Raw genomic sequence first — 16,522 nt, forward strand, 5'->3', positions numbered from 1 at the left:
TGCGCCGGCGAGCCAAGTACGACCTGCATAGGCAGTATACTTTAGTTTGGATATAGTCGGGGTAGGTTGTCGTCAGACGGTGGTTATTAGCGTCTGTCGGATCGTCTGTTAGGTACTTTTCGGTCAGGAGGCGCCCGCGCTCTCAGCGATGCATCGCATCGATACGTCGTTAAATGTTTCATGAGTCCCCGGGACATCACCTGGTGTGACGAAAATAACAAATTCAGAACGCTCTTCAAAACAACACTCAGCCTGCGCTACATTATGCATGAACCACTCCATTTGCCGATCCGCTCAGGACGACGCTCGCGGCTCGTTAAGCGCTTACATTAGCTACAAATTCTTATTGATTTGGATAAGATTGATATAATTTGTAAAGGAATTGTTCGTAAAGGCGTGATAAGACATACCTACATTGTAACCCGAATCCAACGCGCAATCTAATCGCGAGCGCTTTAAAGCCTTTAAGTTATAGTCCTATTTGTACGTAAGTATAACATAAATATACAAATAAGTAAATAATAAGTACCTAGTAATAGGGCAGCAGGTGGACATTGCAATCGAAATTAGCTTAAGAATCTGTTTCACTAATTAATGAAGCACTACGATCGCCCACGCGAGTGCCGATGCACAGACCATTAGCTTTATGCTTCTCGCAACCTGCCGCTGCCGGACCGACGTCCGTTTAAGAGGGGAGGAATCGAGGAGTTTCCGGAAAGAGGGGAGTTAGAAATGCAATATTAATGCAGTGCCGAGTGGCGGCCTGAGTGCATTTACTTAATGGATCGTAGGCAAAATGTTTACACTGTCGTCGAACATGAAAAATATAACCGAGAAGCCGGATATAGCGTACGCTTTGGTAGGATTATTGCCAGCCACCGGGGACGTGCCGAGGACAAATAAAAAGTCACCCACCTCTTACTTCATCCACTCTGATAAAAAAACTTATACGACACCTCCACTACAGACGCGGGGAAGACTGGATACATTACCGGAGTGGAAAAGTTAAAAAGCTTAAATGTATCTCCGGCGTGGCTAAAAGTGTCTGACAAAAGTTCGACTTCCATTTTAAAAAGCTCCATTACAAAACATCGAGATTCGCTTCCGCCACGCCGCCGCGAGCGCGAACTGGGCTGGAGATGGAATTAAACTCGAAAACTTTTCAATTTATTTTATATGAAATCGAGCATGGTCGGGTTCGTGATGTAGGGACAGCGGATGTGGTGTCGGTCCGATGTGTCGTGTCGGCGGCGGCGCGGCGGTGCTCGCCGGCCGCGGCCCGACACGGGCAGCCGCGCGGCCTGCCGCAGTTCGTTGCTGCAGGGACAGAAAGCTTTAGCTTCAAGTAGCACCATTTGCGACAGTAAACTTGAGTTTGTTACACATGTCTTGTACGCTTGGACTGTCTTGATAGTTGATACATGCGGATTTGTTTTTGAAATGTGGATTGTGATTTTGAAAAGTCTGCTTTTAAGTAGTTAACATTGATTATCATCATCATCACTATCAGTTGAGTGGCCTTTTTATTGCCACAGGAATATACCTAATTGCAGACGTGTACCACTGGAGACACCGTTGATTATACAGATTTCTTAATATCATTAATTAAATGTGTATTTGTACATATTTATTAAATAAAATGTAACTTATGTATTAACCAGTGTGCTAACCAATTGCTTTATGTGTATTGCCAAAAATCACGCTAATAAGTATCAAGATGATTCGGGCGGCGGCGATAAGAATATCCATGCGGGCATTTCCACACAGAGAGAGCAAAGTAAGTTGAATTTGAGAAGACTTGTAAGGCTTTGGCTCCGAGATAGTGCTTTTAGGCCCTAACCCCGGGGGTGCTGCAGCGGGTCCGTGGAGCTTCTTAAAATGTTTTCACTTATGTATATGCGGGAATACATTATCCTGCCTCCTTGGCACACACTTACTTTTAACATAAAATTGAAGTGACGTTAAAGCTTCACTCAACTCTCGCGTGAATGCCTCACTTAAATTGAATTTTATTGTAAATCTTCAAATAAAAAAAAGAGTAATGTGAAACGACTGAAATAAAACGCATTTTCAGACATGTTTTATTTATAAGTGTTTTTATTACATTAGCGAGCTTTGAGAAACTATTTAGATAAAGTAACGCGTTATACAACCTAAGTCAAGTGGGCTTCGTAATTAGTGTTATTATAGCTTTTAATTCTATAAGATGTAAGCACTTAATACGCGCATTTCGTACCAGAAGAGAGTAGCATCTCTCACACAAGAAACGTAACAACTCTAGGGGTGTCTCTAGTATTTGCCGCGTTTTTCTACGCGCCTGACTAACCTCTTGCGCTCATTACTAACAATCACTTAGCTTAATTGCGGCCGTTAATTACCGCCGATCCGACGGTTCAAATTACGTACTCTAAAACGCATTAGCGGCTGACAGCTGGAGATTATCCGTCTAAGTGTCCGCGGCGATGCTGTTATGAAATTTAATGAGCCTTAATTGTTGACGACTTAATGCGGGGACTGTATCTCTGAGTGCCGCCGAGTGCTAAAACAAACAAGAATTCCGGTCCTGTCTTAATAGTGCTCGCCTTTTTATGAGAGAGAGTTCGATTATTCGTGCCCTTATAGGGTTCATAGCAGATCGTCTTCTTATCGTGTGAAGAAATCATAACTAACTATTATTTTGAAAATATCTTGCCACCTCTATTCCCCGGGGGTAGCTCGTGCTGAGGCTCTTATGAGGACTTCTGCAGTGCACGTAGTTGGACATAGGGAACACAGCATCATAATGTTGCATTGTTTGTAGGTCGCCACATTCGCATAGTACCTAATACATACCTACATCACTTTGTCCCGGGTTGGTTCCCCATTTCAAAAGGTTGTCTTTGGTGGATCACCGAAGGTGATCAAGCTGATCGTTATTCGTATTCGTCGCACATAAGTGCGAGACAGTAACGCCACCTAGCAACCGAAATTCAAGACGAATATGTCAAATAATGACAGTATTTTCTAACTTTCACGCTCAGATTTTCATAAGGTAGGTAGGTACACTAATAACAACTGTGGTAATCATCCGCAAATAGCACAGATAGACCCCAAAACGTGATGACTGTTGGAAGATCGTTGACGAGGAACAGAAATAAGGTGTTACCAAGCGCTGATCCTTGAGGAATGCCTATGTGAACTGCGCCAACGTCAGATATCTATTGTCATTGGAAGGTACTTGACAACATGTTTTCGGTCTGGAATCAGGAGATGGTATTTTATGTGGAAATTGTTAAAGGGATTATGGGAAAATAAATATGATAATAAAAATGTGTTTCCAAAGTATTATCCGTAACATAAGCTTCCATGCAATCACATGCCGTGAAAAAGTCAATAAATTGGTGTTGGCAAGCATGTTAATGATAAAATGAAATGTCAGATTTAGGAGTAATGGCAGGAGTTATTTGATACGAGCCGACGGCATTCGCCAAACATCAGTGACATTAATTCCCTATAAAACATATAAAGCGTAAAGTGCCTACTTTCATATATAGGGCCTGGCGACATGACATGTCTCAGCGAATACAAAACGCAAACCCAATCAAATTGAAAACCCAATTAAAGGTACATTTTAACCAATTAAACTTAGGACCTAGCTAAAGAAGTCAAAAGATGGCACATTGTTCTCAAAGCCTTGTTCACTAACAAAGTTGAGGTGTTGTTTGTCAAAGCATTGTTCTACAGGATATCGGTACCTATAGGGAACATCAAAAACATATTTTTGTAATGTTAGTGACCTCTACCTTACACATCACATGAAATCCGTAATTGCCTGAAAATAAATGATGTTTGTTTTGATTTAATACCCTACCTACTAACTTAGAAACGGTGAAGTTACGGATAATCTTGTAGAGAAGTACAATCAACCAACCAATATGATTGACTAGCTACTATAGAACCATGTCATAATGAATCAGAATCAAACAAAACATGTACGAACATTTACCTACAGACAACAACAGCAAGAAAAGAAGAAATCATTAAGTGTGCATCACGAAATGGACCCAACTCAGTATATAGGTAATGCTAGCTTTAAAGCCAGCGCTGGTCTTTCAGTGAATAGTCTTCCGTCGGGCCCATTTGAATACTTAGTCTTAATCTAACACTCAAATCACTAGCATTATACAAACAAAAACATTTTCACGCGTTTCAATTGTTTAAAAAATACAGCACTCAGAAAAACCAATACATATATCTCTCTTATTTTAGAAGAGGCGAAGTAACAAATCAATATTTGGAGTGAGTGCTTTTTCGTGCAATGGAGAAGCTTTTATCTGGACATGGCCGGATGGCAACACAAACATCCAAAAGAACAGAGACATTCACTTAGAGTTTAACAAAACGCAAGCCTTACCCACCTCACTCCCACATTATCTATTTAGGGCAAAATTTACTTGTTTGCGTTTGCCCTCTTCACTAATAAAACCCTTTAAGAATTGTTTGCTTTTAAAATAAAAGCCAAGTTTGGAAGTGAGCGCGGAAATCCGACGCGTCGTTATAAGGCAAACAATTTGTTACGGGCGAATATAAGTATAGTACATATAAGTAATAACACATGTCGCCGTGTGCCTGCTATACTGCCACAATTCAAAATTTTTGATTTTCTGGATTATTGCAGATTCGTATTCAAAATTGTTCAATTTACGACCTTATTTCGAGAGCCATAGCAAAAAAGGTCTTTAAGAGCCTTTTTCTCACAAGTGGCCTTATGCATTTGACCATAAATTGTCAGACAATTCCCTGCAATACAGCCACTTTTGAGTTGTGGCTATAAAGCACACGTTTTAAATGAAGCTTTTGAGTTGCGTCCTAGAAAATAATAATTAGCTGAGTTACACATATTATTATTATCGCGTACAGTGATCTTGTTCCTATCAAAGTTGATATAAGTTCAAAAACTAAAACCCGACTACTGCAAATCGCGCTCTAAAAAGTATGAAACAAGATAGAATTCTTATCTGAAGTTATCAAACAGGAAATATTATAAATGTTATAATTTTTTTAATAAAAAAATACAACGTAATAAAATGTATTACATTTTTGATATATTTACAGAGATATTCAAAGGATCGCCGTGCATGGTCGTATGCCACGATTATAAACTTTAAGGTAAAGTGGCATACGACCACAGCTATACTCTGAATCTCTGTAAAAATATAAATAATGTAGTAAATTATACATATTACGTTGTATTTTTTTATTAAAAAAATTATAACATTTATAATATTTCCTGTTTGATAACTTCAGATAAGAATTCTATCTTGTTTCATACTTTTAGAGCGCGATTTGCAGTAGTCGGGTTTTAGTTTTTGAACTTATTTTTTATTTAATTAATTTTGGGGTCATGACTTCGTTACTAACTAGGTACCTATTCGAAGTCACTTTATATTACTTTTTCGAGGGCATCCCCAGTACAGAAATACACGCAGAGCGCCACATATATCGGGCTGCGCTATCCTTTGGCATGGAGGCGCTTTCGGCGCCCAGCTTTGGAACGTGTACAGTGCGCCTCCTACGTCGGGCTACGCCCGACTCTATTACTATGAGGGCGCCGAAGGCGCCCGGCTTTGGAACGCGTAGAGCGTGTCTTGTACGTCGGGCTACGCCTGACTCTTTTAGTATAAGGGCGCCAAAGGCGCCCGGCTTTGGAACGCGTAGAGCGAGCTTCGTACGTCGGGCTACGCCCGACTCTTTTAGTATGAGGGCGCCTTCGGCGCCCGGCTATGGAACGCGTACAGCGAGCTTCGTACGTCGGGCTACGCCCGACTCTTTTAGTATAAGAGCGCCCAAGGCGCCCGGCTTTGAACGCATACAGTGCGCCTCGTACGACGATGGGCTACACCCGACGCGTTGAGTATGAGGGTGCCGAAGGCGCCCGGCTTTGGAACACGTACAGCGTGCCCGCACGTCTTTTGTACGGCTGTTTCATGCATTTTCCCGGATTTGGTAAGCGTCCAGCGTGTCACGTATGTCGACACTTTTAGTATGAGAAAGTCGAAGTCGCCTGGCTTTGGACTGCTTGCAGCGCGCCACGTACGTCAGGCTACGCCCGACTCCTCTAGTATGAGGGCGCCGAAGGCGCCCGGCTTTGGAACGCGTACAGCGAGCTTCCTACGTCTCTTGTACGGCTGTTTCATACATTTTGGCTGATCTGGACTTCTATACCTATTCACGTTATAAAATATTGCAGGTCATTAAAAAAAACACTATGTTTATAGCGGCCAAACAAATTTATTTTGCAAATACCTTCTTGTATCGCCGTAGTCGGGTAATACGCGGATAGAATCCAGAGCGCTTGTAGATTCGTAGTTCGAATTACCTACCCGATAAATTAATGTTTCATCGGGTGCATGCAAGCAAAGCCGGTCGCAAAAGCTAACAATATTTATATATTTGAAATGTGCTAAGGACTGTATCGTTTATTATAAATACAACTTTACTTAGCCGTTTTTTCTGGTATTATATTTTTATTAAAAAATTACACATATAGTTTAATTAGTGCTTTAATAATAAGTAACATTTCGTCCTGGGAGATCACGTAAAGCATATGGTTTGGACAATATTTACCCAATCCTCCCGAGTAACTACAACGATTTTGGACAAATACTACAAGAAAATTTACGGTTTGCGAACAAGACGAGATATTACACAAAAAAAATCGTGCTATGTAAACAGCAATTACATATGATTCGTAAAGCGAAACATCTGGGCATAGTCTAATCATTTCTTTTAGTTGGAAAAAAAGTTTTGGATCTGTGCTTGGTGGCCTTTTAGAGAATATGGCATGTTACTTACGACAACCCCGACTTTGGTATACAATATAACCATCATGGAGCGTTTCTATCGACCTGTTCTAGCCATGGTTCAACGCCATGAATGTCCGTTAGGCTTTGGATTTCGGTAGATTCTTTTAGCTGTTTCCCTCATTTCGCTGGCGTCAGAAATTGACGGGAATCCAAAATGTTGCATAAAAAGTCGTTTTCATGTAAAGATAAAAATTCACCACATTTATTCTGTGGATGTTCAATTGAGCAATCATGAAAAGGACACTTGGATGGCATATTTTGGCAGCATATTAACCTTTTGTTTCTTTAAATCGTACCAAGGAATCGGTGAAATAGTCTCAAATTAAGCTCGATAGGCTTGTCCAAATTACAATTGCTAGACGATATTAAAATCATCATAAAGTCCCTAAAATAAAATAAATGTAAAACCTTCTTATATCAGATATGGCTTAAAAATACCCCCAGAGTATACCTTAAGAACATAGTAATACAAAATAATACACACGTCAACAGTTAGACCAGGTTTTATTTGTATTTATAATAAACGATACAGTCCTTAACTGAGCTCTTTCAAATGATATACATCACGTAATCATTACTTATTTTTATTTTTTTCGTTCGTGACTTTATGACCTCTAGAGGATGCCTTGTTCATTTTTTTGTGACTTCATATAGCCTATAACCAGCGGACGATTAAGATAATTCGAATGACATATCGTTTGTCAAATTATAATGTGTACTTTAGAAGTTATGAGGGAACAAATGAACATACATACATACATACATACATACATACATACCCACATACATACCGGTCAAAATCATAACCCTCCTTTTGCGTTGCCGTAGTCGGGTAAAAATAAAGGGATTTTAACTATTTTGGTGTTTTTATTTATATTTGCATGGTAACCTTTATCCAATAATTTTGTGTTTAAATTTGGCCGCATCTCAAAATCTTTAAAAAACGTTTCTGCAATACGGCCACAACTCTAAATACCTGTCTTTCGGGCCTTATGTCTTAAAAAATATACATTTCTTTTAAAAAGTGGCGTGGTCATAAGGAAGGTTATATCATTCCGAGTAAAAAAAGCTAAATTTTAAATTCATAGACCTAAAACTAAAGGAGTAAGATCCTATTAAACACCCTGAACTATACTCTCAAAACTTTGAGACGCGATTTCTCGAAAAAACGGTTTTTTGAGATGTGGCAGTGTAGCAGGCACACGGCGATGTAACTAAGTAATGAGTGGTATAATTACTTACAGTAAATATTGACTTTAAAGTTTTTTTTTTAATTTAAAGAATGAAAACATGAGGTTCTAAGTAAATCAGGCAATTTATGTGGTAGAATTATGAAGTCTATAACTAATTAGAAATGATCGTGCTTACTGGAGTTTAATTATGTACTAGTGGCATTGTCCTCCTCGGGGTCTCTACGGTAAGTGGCGGTGGCCGCGAGACGGACAGATATAACAAGCCGGTTGAGTGGCGCAGCCATTTTGGAAAAATATACGTCAAGTGGCGGGGCTTCAATGGGTGATTATCGCGAATTTGGCGCGTGACTTTGTTTTACGCGGGAATTCGACCGTTAGGGAATACTATCCTTGTTTATTGACGAATGCATCTTGCAAGAGTGAGCAAGCAAGGCATAGTTTTAACGGTTTTATTTTAGGCGCGAAATGCAGCGTCGCACAGATGCCGCGAGACGGTCTCTGCCAATTACGGGCTTGTTATGACCGAACCTTCTCGTGGCCTCTGCCACGCAAAGGCATATTTAAAAAAATGGCCTCGCCATTTCTCCTGCCGTTTAACCGGAGGTGCTGCCACCCGAAGGGATAAAAAGCGCCCTATAAATATTCCTATATTAGTTCCTGCGGAGTTCATCCTACATCCTAATGCTAAGAAAGTAGGATTACCTGGTGTCGCGCCAAGCGCGATGTAAGTTGGTAAGTGGTATCAACCAGGACTACTTTGTCATGTGGCAGCACTGGAGTCACTGACAGTTGACAGTTCCGATGGCGGGAAAAAGCACGATGGCGCCATTAGAGGAAAAATGAAGGTACGTGCAGGAGGCTTAGGACGGCGCTGGGTGTACTGAGTCGGTACATGGTGCGCCTCCAGGCGGTAACGGGAGCCTGCCCCGGTGAGTGTTTACACACATATTTATGCTTGTATAATCGACATCCTAGCTACATGGGAGTGGAACAAGGGGTTAACCAACGGTCCTTGGTTAACGTAGTTTCACTAAGACATAGTCCAATCTCGATATTGGACTGGGAAGCCCGGGCGGGGCTTTCCGGAGTGTGTATCGGAAGCACACAGGCAATAACGCATGTAGTACGGTCGGTTATGAGTTGGAGTATAAGGGCCGGATCTAGGGGGCAGGCATATGGAGGATCCCGAGGGGGCAACGCCCCCTCGTCCAGGTGGTGTGTAGGACACCAAGGTACTAGACGGTAGTACCTAGTCTGGAGGCGACCGATCGTACAGGACGGGAGAGTCACTCTGGATAAGGCCAGTAGCCTGCACTCTCATATTGATACGAAACGTGCGATGCCAACTCGGAAGTAAATGTACTTGTACATGTAACAGTGTGGTCGTAGGTGACCCCTTCTCCTACTCTCATGTAGCATGGTGTTATGTGTACTCATCTTATGATATTTTGTCGCCCAAGCGAATCTATACCCGATTGGATTCAGGCAAGTGTATTATACTTAGATGGGTATAGATGGCACAACACCTGGATAACGTATTCTGAAAACCATAATATTGTCTTCGATTAAAATGGATTATATTGCGTATGTACCTACCTATAATGAATTAAAAATACACCGTGGCGTTTTGAGTCTTATATAATCCGTCCGTCTCAATTTATGCCGACGAACTACCTATATCGACGTCCGTCGCAGTATACCTATAGTCCGTCTTAATGGTTTTTTTCTAATGAAAACCAGTTTATGCATGCCACGATCGACCTGTCACCGGAAAAACCTTTAATTAACCCCGTAGATTGAATAGTGAGGTTCAACCAACACAGACTAAGTGGAACTTTACCGCAAGCGTTAATTATTATCTGCGAGAAGTGCTCTTTGTTTAGTTGCCAACTCTAAATTAGTTTTCGAAATGGATCATTCGCACCCCGGTCTCCCCCCTGGAACGTAATTGGAACGTTCCGAGATGACACCACTCAGAGCTCTAATCAGTTAACAAGAAACCCACTGTACGCCATTGTGATTCGCGTACACGCCACATTTCAATTGCGACCTACATGCGAGGGTAGTTCGGAGATTAATTTAAGTTTCGCCTTTCAACAGTAATTAGATACGTTTATGGTAGAAAATAGCGCTTTAACTCGGGCGTAAACTTTACTCATCTATGTGAAATGGATACCGTTGTATAGAACGTTTAGGTAAAGTCAGTGCCATTGTCCGAAATTATCACGGAAAGTTAGGCACGCCTACGTCTTTACTTTGTGTAGCATTTTCAACAAATGTAAGTTAAGATTTACGCGCGAATACTTGGCGCAGTCAGCAGCAGGAGTAGCGAGTGGGATGGTCAAAATGATCTGCAAACGAAGTTGCACTTACTCCGTTGGCTTAGCGACCCGAAATGGGTTCTTGGACTCCGATACGAGTCGGCGCCAGCGCACCCTGTCTTGTGCGATTTCCTCCCACTGTTCTGCAATGAGGGAAAGTAGGTCAACCTGGTTCCTCCAGCGGTACTTGGGCCGACGGGATTGTCGTTCAATTTAGCCCACATGGAGCCGACAAAAATCGCATGTGTCTAAAATATTTTAGAGATTATGTCATTTGCTCGACGGATACGGTTTCCGAAGCCGCTTAAAGCCTAATTAACTACTTGATTAGAAGTCGAATAGAAAGCTCGTAATCTGCAGTAACTAAACCTATATTAAGTTAAGGCATCTCTAGCATTGGTAAAGGCTCATTAAGGGTGAGACCATGTGTACTATTTCCAACGCTTATTAAGTTCATTGTGTATTTTTAATTGTGGAGGGGAGGAACAGAAATATTTAATTGATCACTTGGCATTTAAATAGTCTAGACTAGAAACATAAAACGGTAACGTTCGAATAAGACTACACTAGGACACTAGCATTAATGTACTGCTGCAGTATTGCCGCGCGACATTTTATTTTAGAACATAATCGTCATATCATTATATCGAATTGTGCATTGCTGGGCCGATGATAAATTTCTTTATTTATGGAAGACGGGCTCTTCATCAATTGAACACTAATTGCAGGGTAGGTTACCAGGGGGAGGGCCAGGGACGGACCCAGAAACCTACCCTCATATGTAAATTAATATTTTGGATATGGAATTTGAAGACAGTAGGAGGCCAGCACCTGCAAAAGAGGAACACCCCTTCGCTTTGATGATTTCTCCGAAATCATTAATTTTGATGAACACAAATCGGTAGGTCTAAAGGTATTCTATTATTGTCCTTCGTTTGTTCTATATACATTTTCCCGTATAACCGCGAACAAATGATCAAAAATTGCACAGTAAAAAAATATTGTAAAGCTAATAACAGTTTTGAATGATTCACGGTTAGTTTTACTAGACTTATATCGACCGGGATATGAACCGTGATTACCTCTTGTATTGTTTTCGAGCTCTCGGTATCTGGACGCAATATTTATATCGATATGAGGTGATAAAAAAGACTAATACACGGAATAAAACTAGTTTGTACGGGACACCCCGTGGAACGCACCAATAATATACAAATACATAACCCTCCATTCGTGATTTCGCCGCAGCCGCGTAAGCGGCGAGGGCGGGCCAGGCCCGAGTGCGGCCCTGCCAGGCAATTACCGTATTACTTATTAACTTTCAGCCGCCCTTAATGGTTTCCGTATTACGGCTTAAGCTGATTGCTGCTTTGGAAATTTGCACTTCTTTATAATTACTTTGGGTCTTGTGGGTAGACCTGCGAAAGTTGCCAAGTGAGGGTGCGTTTAATCATTTCTTTATTTTGTACTTACAACATTATATTATTATTTTACTTATATTAATTTCAGTAAGTATCATATACATACGTTCAGGTTCATATTAATGGTTACTGAGAAACCATCGTTTTTGGTGAATTGAAAAAAGTACGTAACGGCGAACAAGTATGTCCAGTAGTAGTTAAATAAAAATGTATGACCATCCGAGCGGTAATACTTAGGTACTATAGAAATACCAGTATGATCCTCTCTATCTTTAGGGCATACACCAACTGGAGACAACTTTGATCCGTACTGAAAGCGACACCATAAAGGACTCATGTTATGTTAGACCGGGCCGTGTCCGGGCCGGAGCTTCCCGGGCTTACTTTTCTATGACCTGACAGGACACTGATCAGGACGCCTAGCCAAGGTTACAATCGCTATCGCTTTGACAACGAAAAGCATTATGTATCTCTATCACACTTCCACATGAGTGAAACAGTGACAGTTGCGTTTCGATCGCTACGGAGCGTTAGCGATTGGCATCTTGGCTACGCGGCCTGGTGATGCTTTCCATAGAAAACGATGCGCTGGAAGCTCCCGGACACCTCCCGATCTAAAGTCAGTCATCCTTAACGCAATGAAAACAGGTCAATTTGCACGAAATTTTCTATATTTACCTACATTATTGTAATTGGGAAGTAAATAAAGGGTAGTAGTAAATCAGCGCTGCAGGGACGCGAGCGCAGCTCGGCCGTGCCTCGTTACGAGAGACCGCTTATTTATAACAAGTCCGCAGTTAGGGGCGCGCTCGGGGCTCCATTGACTCACGTCTTTTTTTAGGGTTCATACCAAATCATACCAAAGGGTAAAACGGGACCCTATTACTAAGACTTCGCTGTCCGTCCGTTCGTCCGTCCGTCCGTCCGTCTGTCACCAGGCTGTATCTCACGAACCGTGATAGCTAGACAGTTGAAATTTTCACAGATGATGTATTTCTGTTGCCGCTATAACAACAAATATTAAAAACAGAATAAAATAAAGATTTAAATGGGGCTCCCATACAACAAACGTGATTTTTGACCAAAGTTAAGCAACGTCGGGAGTGGTCAGTATTTGGATGGGTGACCGTTTTTGTTTTTGCTTTTTTTTTTTGCATTATTGTACGGAACCCTTCGTGCGCGAGTCCGACTCGCACTTGCCCGGTTTTTTTAATTCCTAGTGCTCTTAAAGTGGGTTCATGGGAGCCTGGAGTCCGCTTGGCAACTAATCTCACTTCGTTCTAGCGCCGAAAATATTTCATAAGACGTACTTAAATAAAATAAATTGGGCAGGTCATCAACTCATCATACCTATAGCTGGAATACCTATAAGTCTGTTAGCATTACTATTAGGAAATATTTAGCAACCAATCATCATGAATAAATCTCTTAATTTGTGACCTAGACGATCGATAAAGTGAAATAAGGTGCCGAGTAAAAAAATTAAGTTTGATTATTTAGAAAACCATGGAAATTTTACTAAAGCTATAAGTGTGGTTAGAAGCATGTCCATATTTACAGGATACTCGTATATATGTGTACACACAGCCGCATAAAAGCATGTCCAACTGAGTCCATGCTTTACAGCTCGCTTTACAGCTACATGACAGCGATAGCACCGTGATGTAAGGAAAGCGTGTTAGAAAAAAATTCAATGATTGTGTCGTACCGAGCCAGTGGAAACTCGCACTAACTCTTGTCCCACAACTCGTTAACGCCCTAACTATTATACCTACCAGCCCCTATTTCAGAGAAAACGTATAGTAAAGTACTCATAGTGTGGAAATAATAGTCTCATTAACATTAACCAAATTGGACTTACAGCGTAGCCCTTAGACGCAGGCCAGGGAAAGTTGGAAGGAAAAGCTTTCGTTATTATTTTTGCCTGCAGGATTTTTTGTGGATATTACTTATTAGCTACCGAATATCACAAGGTATGCGAAAAGGGAATAGGTTAAACTTTGACCGAATATAGAGCGAAGTGCGAGTTAAGTGTCTCTGTTTCAGCATCGAAGAATGTTTTCGTATGACTGCCTGGCTGTTCTTCTCTACAGGTTGCATTTATCCACTAGTTAAATATTTACCTTCCTACTTAGTTTAGTTTTATTTACTTCTCCATATAAATAAATACTCGGCTCTCTGTTTTGATATTTGTAAATCCCCTTCTAACCTTAATTTGCGCTCTTTTTAATTATTCTTTCCTAATAAATGCTTCGTAACACCTTGCATCTTTGACTCAATTTCATGCAACCATTTTAAATAAGCGTATAAAATAGTCAGCGTCGGCATAATACATCCATTACTCAAAACAAAACTTTAATAAAAAACTTTCCGCTAAAATGGTAAGCTGTACAAGTCGTTGCTGCAACTCCTAAGTGGCTACAATAAAGCGTTCGCTACATTAAGCTCCTACGCCGTTAGCCAGATAACGAGACCCAGTGCCCGGCGCACATAATTTATACCGTCGGTGCTCGTTAAAAACTTATAAAGATGCACATTGTTAGCGGCCAATATTCGCGGGATATACGACTCGACTCGCCTAACGACCTCTTCCGAATGGACGCAAACGATCCCTATTCACTCTAACAAACATTGAAACATACATGGTTTTAATGAGATTGGTTTCTTACGCCTCATGGACTTGTCTCTTAATAGGTACTTCTACCTACCTACGTACTTAGGTACAATCGAGCTCGGACGAGGGTGTTTTTAACTTTTTAGATGTCAAAGCAGGAGAAAATAAAGGTACTCAATGCAAATAATTCAACTGCAACGCCCTCGGTTTATTGATTTTTTATTTGCTTTTCAGTAAAATTACACAAAATAAGAATTTAAGTTAAGTGAAATAAGTAAATAATTACCCATTTAATATGTTTGTATCGCTAAAAACATATCTGATGATTTACCATGAATTAACAAATGTTGTCGGTATTTTATTTCTGACGTCATGTTTCTCGTTGTAATTAAATTAACATTTATTCTCGTTGTAATAAAATTATACAAAATCTCGCCTCATAAAAATTAATATAGATACCTACTTATTCCTACTTTCATGCACCAGTTATTAAATTTATATTTATTTTGTGGACGAAAAAAAACTTTGACACTTATAACCTTAGGCAATGTTAATGTGTCCCGTAACACGTCAAGCATTACAGTAAAAAACCGCCGTAATGGAAAATCCGTGTGCTGATTCTATCTTCCGAACCTTTTAGGCCGCTGACTACGGATTCGTTTTCACGTAGTCGTTATACGCGCAATTAGTGGCCTAAGCTTTACACGAAATGCACTGGTAGACGGAGAGCTGGCCATGGAAAATGGTAGAGCGGAAAGAGGGTCGTGGAATGTATAGGGCCAGGCGTGTCTCACTCCGCGATTTCGTCGCTATGCTACAGGTAGCTAAAAGCAAGCAAGCAAGCAGCAATTTTGGGGTTTGCCATTAACCGCGCGTGGCGCTGTCGTCACCTAGCGGCCATATCTGCCCTGATCGTAACAGACGCGTTTTGTTAGAGAGTAAGTCTTCTGTACCTAGTACTATTATTTATTCTGTGATAGGGCCCAACAAGTTCTTTCCGAACAGAGAGTATGTAAAGTATATGATATTGAGAGCAACAAAACTCATAGACTCCTTTTAATGTTAAAAGGGGCCTATGACCTTTGAATGAAGATATCGGAATCGGAACGGAATTGATAGTTTCGGAATGGGAATGAGAGATAATAAACTGGAAATTCGTAACATTACGTTTGAAAGTTAGGTACCTTAAAATTTCACCCTCAATTTGACTGGGTGTTAACACAAACAAACTAGCAAACTAGTTGTCAAACTAGGTGACAGGTTTCGTTGCTCTCATTATCACACACCTTTTTTTCGGGACTAGCTCTTGGCCTATGGCGGTAGGCTTTCAACTAATTCAACGGCGTAAGGTATTGCACGTTAAATTTGTGGAACGTTTTAAAATAAAACCGGGCAAGTGCGAGTCGGACTCGCGCACGAAGGGTTCCGTACCATAATGCAAAAAAAAACAAAAAAAGCAAAAAAAAAACGGCCACCCATCCAAGTACTGACCACTCCCGACGTTGCTTAACTTTGGTCAAAAATCACGTTTGTTGTATGGGAGCCCCATTTGAATCTTTATTTTATTCTGTTTTTAGTATTTGTTGTTATAGCGGCAACAGAAATACATCATCTGTGAAAATTTCAACTGTTTAGCTATCACGGTTCGTGAGATACAGCCTGGTGACAGACGGACGGACGGACGGACAGCGAAGTCTTAGTAATAGGGTCCCGTTTTACCCTTTGGGTACGGAACCCTAAAAAGGGCGTTGTCAGGGTAACGTAAGCTTTTCTAAAAATTGGTCTCATGTATTTGTTTGAGTATCGTAGTATTATGTACCTAATAAGAATAAAAAGTCAGCTCCCAAGAAACTGTATTAGGACTAGAAAAATGTTGATGACAAGTCGATCTCTACCATGTTGTGTAACATATTTAGTATCACATATTTATGAGTTTTATTCAAAATAAAATTACTGTCGAGACTTATTCAATACCTTAAAATGGGGTGATTTGGGTGAAATTTGACTTTCAAACCTCGATAAAATATTATTTTTACATATGAAAACTGAATGGTGTATATAATAAGTGGTTCGGACGTTTGTATTTTAGTTTGTATTTTATTCCATTTCATAACTTTGACGATAAAGA

Source organism: Cydia fagiglandana, chromosome 8 (assembly GCF_963556715.1).
Source record: "Cydia fagiglandana chromosome 8, ilCydFagi1.1, whole genome shotgun sequence".
Classification (NCBI taxonomy): Eukaryota; Metazoa; Arthropoda; class Insecta; order Lepidoptera; family Tortricidae; genus Cydia; species Cydia fagiglandana.